Here is a 13,494-nt window from a genome sequence, read left to right as displayed (position 1 = left end):
TTAAGGACTGAACTGAGCCCGAAGCGAAACTTCAGGGACCATATTGACTATTCACCCAGAAAAAAACAAAAAAAAACACGGTGGGAGGGAGAAACAAAAGAAAAATCCGCAGCTCTCAGGTGTGAGTCGCGCCATGGAGCTTTCCTGGCGCGCTGCGCGTGTGTGTCTATAGCATAAGTTAAATTTTTGTTAGCGCTTGCTCCGGACATCGATGGCGGCGCGTCGTGGAGGTGGCCGTCGTGGAGCTCGCCGCCGCGGAGGTCGCGCCGTGCGCGTAGGGGCGGAGTGGCGGCCGGATCCACCGCCGCCTTGCGTCCTGCCCACAGTTGCCCATCACAGCCGCACCCTTCGTCACCCGTGCAAGATCCACGCCAGATCCGTGCGCGTGGGGCGCGGAGCGGCAGCTGGATGCGCCGCCTCCTCACCTCCTACCCGTAGTCACCCGTTGCCGCTGCACCCAGCCGTGCCGTGCTAGATCCGCCGATGTCGTGCTCACCACCGATCAGTGATGGAGGTGGAGCCGCCGCGCCTCCAGCCCGCATTCGCCTATCGTTTCCGCGCCCACAACCGTGTCGAGCCGGATCCGCCGATGTCGCACCCGTCGCCACTCGACAGTAGAGGTGGAGCCGTCGCGCCACCCGCCCGCCAACGCTGCGCCCGCAGTCGCCCATCGCCACCGTGCCCATAGCCGATGCCGTGCCAGATCCGGCTCATCACTCCTCATCATCCCCGAACCACCACCACCGCTCCTTCTCGACGCCGGTTCTCCTCGTCCCTGAACCGCCGCCGCCGCCGCTCCTCCTCGATGCCAAGACGTCACCGGAACTGCCTCACCGCCACTCCTCATCCCCTAACCGCCGTCGTCGTTCCTCTTCTCTCCACGAGGAACCACAAACCGTCGCTGATCCGTAAAATGTGGAGAGGGAGAGGAAAGATCGCTGATCCGTAAAATGTGGAGAGGGAGAGGAAAGATCGCTGATCCGTAAAATGTGGAGAAGGAGAGGAAAGAGTGGGTGGACGGTTTCTACGATGGGAATCCGTAATATATATACCAGATAAAGTTAGTACATCGAGTTAAAAAATAACTCAATGTGCAAACACCGTTGGATCACAAGACACACATTGGCTGTCTCGCTAACAGTTAAAAAATAACTGGTTTCGTATTTAACAATTCATTGTATGGTTGAGGTAAAAAATCGCTCAATGTGCAACCACCGTTGGATCACAGACACACATTGAATAACATCAAGTAAAAATTTTACTCGGATTATGGGAGTGGGTGGGGGGAGGAGGCGCAGGTGTGGGATTGAGATTGGTCGTCGGTGAGTTAAACTTTAACTGCATACTATGGACCTGGTGGGGGCAAGGCGGGGATCGTGTGTGGGTGGGGTTGGAGGTTGTATCAGGTGATGTTTAATACGTAGCACCAATAGCGCCATATAGTAGTTATATATATATACACACATATATATATACATATATATATATATATATGTATATATATATATATATATATACATCTATATATAGGTAAATTAACTGGTGCTAGATGGAGTATGGGCTCCAAGATTCAAATTGAGTATATACCCAATTTGAATGAGTATGAATTTTTTTTAAATGTTTAGGTATAAACATTAACTTCTTTACTAACAAGTTCAAACAAGTTTGAACTGAGTTTGAACTTTTTTTTGTTATATTTTGGTTCTAGGTATATAACATCCAAACATATAATTCGTTAGGTATATAATAATTAATTGTGAAATAAAGGTTAGTTTGAGTTATTTCGCTTTTAGGTATTAGTATGAATCAAATTCATATATCTAGGTATATACTCACAATTTGAAAACTTTTAAAAATTTGAGAGAATTTGTGTGTTTTATACCTTGGAGCCCGGGCACCATGGAGTCCCATATGGGCATCCTATATATATATATATACATACATACATATATATATATACATATATATATATATACACACACATATACACTATGTTTAAATTCAGTTCAAACTTGTTTTGAACTAGTTAGTAATGTAGTTAGTAATGTAGTTAATGTTAATACCTAAACATTTTAAAAAACTTCATACTTATTTGAACCATGGAGCCGGACACTATGGAGCACCAAACAAATATATAAAGGCAGTTTGGAACCTTGGTTCACCTGCACCTAGAATTTGAGCCATCCATGTGGGTTGAGATGTGTGCTGGTAAATGTTCCTTACTTTCACCAAATGAAGATTCACTATAGGGACAAGCGACCGGGATGGTACAGATTGGGCTTTAGCACTTTGGTGCTTTCCCCTAACTGCCCCTCGACAATAGAGAGAGAGAGTGGAAAGGCAACCGGCGAACTCAGCGTGTTAGTTAGCCTTTGGCCAGCAGATTATTGCCGCCGCCGGCGGGGAGCTCCACTGAATAACCCGCCTGTCCTCGTAGTTAGCGGAGGCCTTTCGGTCAGCAAACTCAGCATGGTGGCGGCGACGCCAGGAAGGGAAGAGAAAGAGAATCTGGATGGACATCGATGATAAGGGCGACGCCACGATCTGTTAGACCTCTCACAGTGCACACAGCTGAAGCGTGCCTTAGTGCCGCCAGCTCGGATTTTGGCGTACGTGGCACCGAGACCCGCACCTCTGCTTGGCCGCGCGCCCCTAGTTGGGAGACGCGTTATCTCGCCGAAAAGAGGGAGCGTGGGGAAGGAATCTCGCACTGTGGAGGTTGTGACCTCGCCTCCTCTTTCTCCACCTTCACCGCCGCTCGTCCGGAGAGGTGAGGTGAGAGGGGAGCCAGCAAGGCCTCGCCGCCGCCGCCAGCTCCACTAGCAGCCACGGTACCTTCAAGAGCGTCGCCGCCGCTCGGCCCTGAAGCCGCCGCCGCCGATCGGCCTCGACGATTCCGCCGCCGCTCGGCCGCCGAGATCCACCTCCGTCCCCAGCGCCAGGCCAGATACGGCGGCGCGGCCGCCGGCGGGGAGAGGGGAGAAGCTGGCGGAGAGAGGGGATAGGGGAGAGGGGAGAGAGGGCGTCGTCGACCTCCGGCGGAGGAAGGAGGGCGGAAGCCGGCGCGCGTGACGATAGGGGGATTTGGTGGGGTGGTTGGCGTGAATGCGCGATGAGGGAGGAGGATTGGGGGGATTTGGGTGTGGCAGATATTTGTGGGTCCCACATGGTGGTGCTTGTACTGTGGAGAGAGTGTCTTCATCCTAGCTGTTACCTTGTGGTAACTCATAACCGGTGCTTGCACTATGAGAGGCCTTATATGCTCTTGTCCACATCGTGTCTGGTAGTGGCAGGCGTGGGGCCGCCGGATCCGGCGGCAAGGAGGTCTGAGAAATATGGCGACGCCGAGAAAATTGACATTTAGCCACTTTCAAGGATGGGTTTCGCTGTAATGCCATTCCGCCAAGTTGCTTCGCTAAAATGCCATCCCCACGCTCGTGCAACACGCTGCTTCGCCGTTTTTTCAATTTCACCGGATTAAGCCCGTAAGTGAGTTGTCTGCTAACCAAATTGCCCCTGGGGGTCGTTTTGTGCCAAATGAAGCAGCAAGCGGTGTCCTAGTCCGGCGCTCTCTCTAGCGCCGCCACGCTGCCGCTCTACTTCGTCGCCGCTATACTCCATCGATTCCACCTTGTTCCTATCTCATGTCGGGGATGATGGCATCCGGAGGCTGCCCTCGGCGTCAGCGAGAGGGGGGACTGCAGCAGCGGCGGTGGCGGGTGAGTGGAATAGCACCGCCGTGAGCTAGAGCTGGGTGAGGGCGAGATTGGGACTGCGGTGGCGGCGGCGGTGGCGGGTGGAATGGCGATGGCAGCGCTGTCATGAGCTACAGCTGGGTGAGGGCGAGAGGTACTGTGGCGGCGGGTGGAATGGCGATGCCGACGAGATCGATCTAGGGCGCCACCGTGAGCAAGAGCCGACACATCTCGATCCCCTTTCTCTCACTCTCGATCCCCTTTGTCTCACTGGCCTGAAGAATGACCAAGGGCACATTGGTCACAACACTCGTAATTTTGTGTGTTAATCCGGTGAAATTGGAAAAACGGCGCGATCTGTTATCTGCTCGTCTCCACATCGTAATATGGCGGCACCCACCATACTACAGCTCCCCCGGCGGCACCGGGAGATGAGAGGAAAGCGGAGGAGGCGCTCAGCTGCATCACCTGCAACCTGCGCTCAGCGACGAGATTAATTTCCTCCGTGGGGCAGAGAGGACGGTAGCGGAGGCGGTGCTCGCTCCCTCCCGGTTCCCCCACGACCTGAGCGACTGATGCGACCTCCTTCCCACTCGTTCAGATCCCTCCCCTGCAACTTGGTTTGGACGGATTGCATCTCTCTCTCTCTCTCTCTCTCTCTCTCTCTCCCCTATTCCTCTTTTCCCCAAATTTCTCTCTATTTTCTACCTTCCTGAGATTCATACCGGAGCATCCTGTCAGCGGCACCCACGACCTTGCCCAGCCGCCGCTGCATCAAACACTTCCGGCTCCAGCGCAGCCGCGCCTCCAACGTGTGTGCTGACTTCCTCGGAGACAAGAGCTTTACTCTTTACTCTTTATTATTATTATTATTATTATTATTATTATTATTATTATTATTATTATTATTATTATTATTATTATTATTATTATTGTTCGTTCCTTTACAGATTTTGCAAGTTTTCCCTTTCATCGCACAATCAGTTGATCTCAGTCAGTAACATGCTTGTTGGTTGTCCACACAGTTTGTCAATATAAGCCTTCTTAAATTTTTTGAAAGTTCACTGGTCAGAGGCTTTTCACTGACTAATTAGGTTAGGAACAGCAAGGTACAGAAATTACTAAATGGAGTTAGATTCAGCCAGTGCCCACTGCCTAGTGTTTATTGATCAATTAATCTACCACCTCCTCTTTGTGACCTCTTGTTTGCTATTCACATTCACCCATATGGTCACTTACTCACAAATCTGCCAGCAGCTGATCTCCCAAAATAACTGGTGCATACTATACTAGCTAGTTAAAGAAGAATACTTTTGTTGGCATTGACCACTCTGATGATCTCATTAGTACATTCCTTGTTGAGGATCTCGATTCATATATGATTCTTGTTGATAACTTCTATCAACTTTTTGCTGACATCATAGTAATTTTTAAAATTTTCAGGTTCAGCAGAGTACTTACTTGCTAGGCTAACATTTTGCTGAATTTTCAGGCTCACTAGAGCAGCACAAACGATTTTCTTTTTATCGGTACTGGATCAGATAGCTGTCACTTTGATTTTCATACATAAGTACATACTTTTGTGATCTTTTTCCCATGTACAATTCAACATATCTAGTTAGAACTTAATTACAAGGACGTGTCTTACACATATGTATGTCATCATTAATTAAAACCTGTATGTTCTGTCTCTGATGATATGCACTGGAGACATATACCGATCACATAGGACATTGATTTTGATTTTTACTTACATGCCTTATGATATTTCATTTTGGTAGATACCATGTGGGATAATATCAATTTGGAAACGACATTTTTTTTCCGAGATATCATTCTACAAATATCATTTGTGTTGTGGCTGGGAGATTCACCTCCTTCAATATATAACTAAATTCCATATAGGCATGTGAGTTCGATTATAAATTTATGATCATTTTATTTTGATTTCAATACAAAGATCGCTGACCTCTAAATCCTCTTGCTTTCCCCCCTTTTTGCAGAGGATGGTGAAAGCCACAGCTTCCCCTCAATCCCTTATAATGGTTGATCCTACTGCACACAGTTCTTCAGGCTGCTGTCATCAAGTAATGCTGGGTTGTGTAATAGAACAGTGGAAAATGTATCTAGTATATGATCCAAATGTACTATGAGGAAAATGTTTGTTGTATATATAAGTATATACATGTATTTTGCGTCCAAGATGTGTATCGGAGCTTAGACGGTTGTCAGCCATTTTTCTAGTCTAGGGATGATATGTGTAATTTTTGTGGCAATCCCTACGTGTGGGTAGAGATTGAACTGGAGAGATATTTTCAAAGTTTGCATTGATTCCACGGGGGTGCTGATTACATGAGAATAGAGATGATCAAATATATCTTTCTCATTTCATCAGCGAGAGCATCCGGGGGGAGCATATGGTCTAATATCATTGACATTTTTCGCAAAATATTGTGTCTTCATTCACATAGTCCATAATGACATTTACAAAATGATATGCATCTCTGAGATATCTCCATCCAACAAGTTATATCATTCAGAGTTTTTTTTTCGAATTAATTATGCATCCATAAATGATACTACTGCATCTCAAAATGGCATACATATATCTAAATGATTGTTTGCCAGTGATATAACATCTGTCATTCAGGCATAACGATACGTCTCTAAATGACGTATGCAAAAGCCAGTGATATGATAAGCTTATAATTGTTGAATTAAGAAAATACAAATCAACCAAGATCTTCCAACCGTTTACACAACATTTTACATCGTTCTTGCTACCGGAAACTGAAGATTTTTTTTTTCTCAAAATGGAAAGAACCAGTGGAGCTAAAATGATCACAGCAAAAAAGGAGCCCCCAAGCAAGAACGATGGGAGAGTTTGAAGCCCGGCGAGGTAGCCGCCGGCGAGATCACTGGAAAGCACAACACACACGCACGCGAGGAAGATACAGTTGCACACAGAGATTGTGCTGCATAATACGGCGCAGCTTTTCTGTTTCTTTTACTTCTCCTTTTATTTGCGAAATACAAGAGAACGTGATCGACGTGATCCGCATTGCCCGCCACACGACCCAGTGCGTCGTGCGCCATCGCACACGATCGGATCGTGCAGCGGGCGACTCGCTACATTACTGCCACGCCGTGAACATACGCACGGGGCTTATGGACGCGCTCATTCTAATAACCGAGCCCTGAAAACATGCAAGTAAAAGACACGAGATAAAACCTACCCTAACAAAGCGGTAGAACAGGTGCTAACTTAATCAAAGTATCCAACAATCTCCCCCTAAGTCTTGCACCTGAATTTGACGTCGGCAACGCCAATGCGGGAGCGAAGCTCCTGAAAACGTGTGCGCCCAAGTGCCTTGGTCAAAATGTCTGCAATCTGCCCTTCAGTCCTGACGAACTCGACATGAACGGAGCCATCTCCCACCCGTTCTCGAATGTAGTGGTAGCGGGTAGCGATGTGCTTGCTCCTCTCGTGGAACACCGGATTTTTGCTGAGGGCAATTGCTGATTTGTTATCAATGAGAAGCTTGAACGCGTCCGGCTCTTCTTGATTGACCTCTCCTAGCAACTGAGAGAGCCAGACGCCTTGGCATGCAGCCGTTGTCGCAGCGATGTACTCCGCCTCGCAAGACGAAAGCGCGACAACCTTTTGCTTGACGGATTGCCAGCTGACCGGGCTTGTCCCGAGGAAGAAGACAACACCGGTCGTACTCTTGCGCGTGTCTGGGTCGCCGGCCATGTCCGCATCACTGTATCCCACCAACTGAACGGGGCTGCTGGACTGGTGGTAGTGACACCCGAACTCCGTCGTGCCGGCGATATAGCGCAGTATGCGCTTCACCGCCGCTTCGTGCTCGGTGGTGGGCGCCTCCATGAAGCGGCTCACGTAGCCCACCGAGAACGCGATATCCGGCCTCGTATGTACCAGATACCGCAAACAGCCAACGATGCCACGGTACCAGTTGGGGTTCACCGGCGCCGCAGCACTGGTTTTGCTGAGCTTGAGGCGTTGTTCCATTGGCGTGGCGCTCGGGTTGCATCCCAGCATCCCTGCTCGCTCAAGGATACGGCGTGCGTACGCTGCCTGTGACAGCCGTATGCTGCCCGCCACCTGCTCGACCTCGATACCCAGGTAGAAACTGAGAAGCCCGAGGTCACTCATCTTGAACAACGCCTTCATTTCGCCCTTGAATCGAACGATCTCATCCTCCTTTGTCCCTGTGATGATTAGATCGTCGACATAAACACCAACGAGCAACCGTGCACTGGTGTTACCTCGAACATAGACCGCATGTTCGCAGTCGTTCTGCCGGAAGCCGAGAGACAGCAGGGTGGCGTCGAGCTTGGAGTTCCACGCACGGGGCGCTTGGCGCAGCCCGTACAGCGCCTTGTCAAGCCGAAGGACTTGGTGTTCACGGCCTTCCTCGACGAAACCGGGCGGCTGCTTGACGTAGACCTCCTCGGCTAGCTCACCGTTGAGGAACGCGGACTTGACGTCCATATGGTGCACTGTCCAGCCTGCCTGCGCGGCCTGAGCGAGCAACAGCCGAACAGATTCCAGCCGTGCAACCAGGGCGAACACTTCCTCAAAGTCGATGCCGGGTTGCTGCACATAGCCTTTCGCGACGAGGCGAGCCTTGTGCTTTGCCACTCTGCCTTCTGCATCCTTCTTGAGCTTGAAGACCCACTTGAGGCCAATTGCACGATGGCCGGACGGGAGATCGACAAGGCGCCATGTGTTGTTCTCCTCAATTGAGGCGATTTCATCCAGCATAGCCCGCCTCCACTCCTGCCGCTGTTCAGCCTCAGTGAACGAGGCTGGTTCCTCGGCCGCAAGGAGATGAAGCTCCCCCTTCTCCGGATCCCGGGTTGCGAACCCAGGCGTACGTGCGTTGCCCAGTAGATCACCCATACTGCGATAACGCAGTGGACAATCATCCTGCTCCGCGTCCAGGTTCTCGTCGACGCCTGGTGGCGGTGAGACGAACGTCGGTGTAGCGGGCGTTGAGGCCGACGCCAAGGTGGCGGGTGTCGAGGCGGACGACGGCGTGACTGCCCTTGACGCGGAAGCGCCCGAAGATGCAGATGATGGCGCCGAGGTCAAAGGCGACGGTGATGTGGCCGTTGTCAGGTACTCGACGGTGAAGTCTGAGCAACCTCCGCCGCCGGGGACGGCTGCAGCGCCCGCCGCATCCCAGTCCCACCCAGCGCCCTCGTCGAAAATCACGTCGCGCGAGACCTGCACTCGTCCAGACACCGGATCGAACACCTTGTACGCCTTGGCTCCGTCGGCGTATCCGATGAGAACCATCGGCTTGCTGCAGTCAGAGAGCTTGGGGAGGTGAGGCCGCACGTCCTTGACATAGGCCAGGCACCCGAACGTGCGCAGGTAACTCACCGCCGGCTTCTTCCCATGCCACGCCTCATAAGGTGTCATGTTGGCCAAGCTCTTTGTCGGCGCGCGATTGAGCAGAAAAACTGCCGTAGTGACAGCCTCCCCCCAATAGCGTGCCGGCATGTTCTTGGCTTTCAACAAGCTGTGAGCCATCCCAAGGATGGTTTGGTTGCGGCGCTCCACCACGCCATTCTGTTGTGGCGAGTAGGGCGCGGAGAAGTGGCGTGAGACTCCCTGTTCAGCGCAGTAGGTGGCGAATTCCACAGAGGTGAACTCGCCACCGTTGTCGGTGCGGAGGATGCGCAGTTTCTGCTTGGATTCCGCCTCGGCTCGCGCCTGAAAGCGCTTGATGGCATCAGCCGCCTCGCTCTTGCGTCCCAGCAGAGTGATCCACATGTACCTGCTCGCATCATCAACAAGCAGGAGGAAATGAGTCTTGCCTCCAGGGGTTGCCAGCGAGATGGGACCACACAGATCGCCATGCACCAGCTCAAGGCGATCCTTAGCACGAAACATGGAGCGGCGTGGAAACGAGGTGCGTCGCTGCTTAGAGATGACGCAGCTGTCGCACAGCTGCTCGACATGATCGATGTCGCGCATGCCGCGCACCATGTGGCGGCTCGCCAGTCGTCGCAGAGCGTCGAAGTGGAGGTGGCCGTAGCGCGCATGCCACAGCCAGGCGCACTCCTGCGCCTTGGCCGCGAGGCACACCGGTTGCCCAATGGTGAGCTTGATCAAGTACAGGCGATTCCGCGTCCGCCGAACGCGTGCGAGCAGCTGGGCCGCCGGGTCCCGTATCGTGCAAACACCGTGGTAGATACGGACGTCGCACCCATTTTCATCGAGCTGGCCCAAACTTATCAAGTTGGCGTTGAGTTTAGGGATGTAATACACCCCCGTCAACGCTCGGTGCTCCTGATTCCTGCACTCAAAAATGATCTTGCCACGACCCTCAATTCCGACGACGGAGCCGTCGCCGAATCGCACCGAGCCCCGCACAGACAGGTCGAGCTCAGCGAAAACTTCGCGAATGCCCGTCATGTGGTTTGTTGCTCCGGTGTCGAGATGCCAGACGCCGCCGTCGGTTTGTTTCTCCGTGAGAAGGTGCGCGAACACCTTTGGCTCGACGAGCTCGATCGTCTTGTCAGGCTGCGATGGCGGCGAAGAAGCAGGTGGCGCAGATGAAGACGACGCAGACACAAGAGCAGCGTCGACGACATGGGCCATGAGGAGGGCCGGCTCGTCATCGTCCTCATCCGCCAGGGCCTGGTGGGCCTCGGCAGGCCGCTTGGGCTGCCGGCAGTCCTTAGCCCAGTGCCCCGTGCGGCCGCAATTGCGGCACTTGTCGCGGTTTGGTTCCCGCCCTTCCTGCGTGTCGCGCCCGGCACGATCTCCATCGCGCGCAGCAGCTTCAGCTTTCTTCTTACCACCACGCCGACGACGGTTGCCACCGCCGGACTTCGCCTTCCCAGAGGAACTTTCCGCGGCCTGTTTCTCCTTCCACCGGGCAGTCCACTGCTCCTCAGTGAGAAACAGTTTCCCACCGGCAGCAGAGCTCTTCGCAGGCAGCTTCTCCTCAGCGTTTCGGAGCCGGCCGGTGACCTCCTCGAGCGTGAGCTCATCGAGGTCAAGCAACGTCTCAATGGACAAAGCGATCTGCGAGAGATGATCTGGAACAGAGTTAAGGGATTTTTCAACCACCTTTCCTTCTTCAAGATGGACTCCAAGCGTGGCGAGGTTGGTGACGAGTCCGTTGAGGCGCAACGAGAATTCCTCGACGGTCTCCCCGTCCTTGAACTCCATCGCATCATACTGCTTCTGCAGCATTTGCGCCTTCGACTTGCGGACACGATCGACGCCAACTCGCATCGTCTTGATCGCGTCCCACGCCTCCTTGGCCGAGGGCTTGACGGCGAGTGAAGCTAACATCTCCGGCGGCACCGCCCGGAGTATGGCCTCCATCGCCATTCGATCTGCCTGGAAATCGGCGTCACCATGCTCAACGGCATCCCACAGGCCGCGCGCTTGCAGCATGACCTTCATCATGAGAGCCCAATCTCCGTAGTTAGTCTTCGTCAGCAGTGGATAGTTGGCTGAGCCGCCCACCTCCTTCACCACACGCTGGACCGGAATAAGTTCACGGTCTTCGCCAGGCCGCCGGCGACCACGACGGTGTGGAGGTGAACGGGAGATACGTCGCTGGTGCGGTTCACGGGACCGCGACACACGCGGCGTTGGAGCCGACATGGCTCTGATACCAAATGAAGCCCGGCGAGGTAGCCGCCGGCGAGATCACTGGAAAGCACAACACACACGCACGCGAGGAAGACACAGTTGCACATAGAGATTGTGCTGCATAATACGGCGCAGCTTTTCTGTTTCTTTTACTTCTCCTTTTATTTGCGAAATACAAGAGAACGTGATCGACGTGATCCGCATTGCCCGCCACACGACCCAGTGCGTCGTGCGCCATCGCACACGATCGGATCGTGCAGCGGGCGACTCGCTACATTACTGCCACGCCGTGAACATACGCACGGGGCTTATGGACGCGCTCGTTCTAATAACCGAGCCCTGAAAACATGCAAGTAAAAGACAGGAGATAAAACCTACCCTAACAAAGCGGTAGAACAGGTGCTAACTTAATCAAAGTATCCAACAGAGTTGGGGGGAGAGTTAAAAAAACCACTCTGAATGAAGACTAAAAATTCTCAGTCCATAAGAATTGGAACTGACAACCAAATAATTTCTGCCAATATAATGAGACATTCAGAGATTAAAAGGCAACGAAATGGCCATTCCAGACACGAAGGAATGTTTAGAGGACAGGAAGCAAAATTGGGATTTTTGTTTTTTACTTTGCCCTACATCTGCTTCAAGTATAGAGGAAGCAAAATTTTAGATGAAAACTCAATTCATCACCACCGGTAGAACAAACATCTCAGAATCGAGAAACTTGATGGCTATGCACACCAGCAAAAGGGAACAAACAAAGCACATATCAGCGATTGTGGATGGCGGCTTGCTCCCGTGGCAGAGATGGATGCTGCGCCTAGATCCGCGTGGAGAACGCGGCCGGGATGAGCGAGCTGGTGCACCGGCCTTCAACGAGGCGCTGTTCATAGTCGTCGCATGGCGTCCTCAAGCAAGGAGACAACCTCGGCGCCGGTGCGGTGGCGCAAGCGCTCGGCTAAGGCCCCGAGCGGCGCGGCAATGCCGGCTACACCGCTTCTAGGGAGGTGACGACGGTACTCAGCCGGGCTGGTGGCAAGGCACCCCGCCGCCGTCGCCCCACTCTTTCTCCTCACTCTCTCCGGTGTGCTCGAGTCCTCCTCTCCTCCTCGTCGATGTCGCCCGACCTCGTTGGAGGAAGCTTGGAGCGAGAGGTCGCCGTCACGATCCGGTGGTGGTGGGGGATTGGTTTTTTGTGGTGGCGGAGAATTCTCTCTCCGCTAGTTTGGATGAAAGGGCATTTTAGGAATATACAGCACGAAGTGTACCATTCCCCCGTGGCGTCTATAGGGTGAAAAGTACGATAGGCACATTTTGTTAGGGTCTAAATGTACCAGCCCTTTGAGAGTGGTGTGGACACATGTAAGGCTCTGATTATGGGTGCATATGCACTTCCAAATATCCAGTTCCTCTATATATATATATATATATATATATATATATATATAGAGAGAGAGAGAGAGAGAGAGAGAGAAACTCACATGTGAACCGAAGTTCATATGCACCATAAATCTCAGCCGCTCGTTGGTTCCAAGATGCGTGCCAAGTGCATATGCTTATAGCACGATTGAGTAGTACTAGTTTTGTTGATTGCTGTAGCACCCTGTAGTCTAGTACTCCCTCCGTACCAGAAAAACACAAACCCTAGTTTTCGTGTCAAATGTTTGATCGTCCGTCTTATTTGAATAAATTATAAAAATATTAAAAAGATAAGTCACGCATAAAGTATTAATCATGTTTTATCATCTAACAACAATGAAAATACTAATTATAAAAAATTTTCATATAAAACGAACAGTCAAACGTTGGCAAGAAAACCCACGGTTTGTCTTCTTTTTAGACGGAGGGAGTATGGCTGATGGGACACGTGGGCTCCACCGTAACTATTTTTTTTTGACGCTTCAATTTCTGCCGTATTAACACTCTGAGAAGTTGGCTGTGACTTGTCATGTCACATGAACACAGCTTTTTTTTTAATGGACAGACCGTGCCAGGGAGTTTTGCCTCTTCATGCATGAGTGGCTTCATTGTTTTACTTATATCAGTTTCTTTATGTTTCGTAGCTTATTAACAATAACTAAAAAATAATTTAATTTGTGAGTAAAGTTTTTAATATACGTGTCCGTAGCAATCCAAAAGAAAATAATATAAATAAAG

The 13,494-nt window shown here is 51.4% G+C and overlaps 1 long non-coding RNA gene across 4 annotated transcripts; it reads left to right on the top strand.

Annotated features, from left to right (window-relative positions):
• Positions 1–4,086: 4,086 nt before the first annotated feature.
• LOC9266257 (uncharacterized) lies at positions 4,087–6,144 on the top strand. Of its 4 annotated transcripts, none has more exons than XR_010742090.1 (4): positions 4,087–4,507; positions 5,139–5,224; positions 5,477–5,600; positions 5,699–6,144. It is a non-coding gene; the product is annotated as an uncharacterized lncRNA (long non-coding RNA). The 4 variants fall into 4 exon arrangements; XR_010742093.1 differs by having other exon boundaries at positions 5,477–5,604; XR_010742091.1 differs by having other exon boundaries at positions 5,139–5,265.
• The last annotated feature ends 7,350 nt before the right edge of the window (positions 6,145–13,494 follow it).

Source organism: Oryza sativa, chromosome 6 (assembly GCF_034140825.1).
Source record: "Oryza sativa Japonica Group chromosome 6, ASM3414082v1".
Taxonomy (NCBI): domain Eukaryota; kingdom Viridiplantae; phylum Streptophyta; class Magnoliopsida; order Poales; family Poaceae; genus Oryza; species Oryza sativa.
Note: the sequence above shows the minus strand (reverse complement) of the source record. Positions and strands in the feature narration are given on the sequence as shown.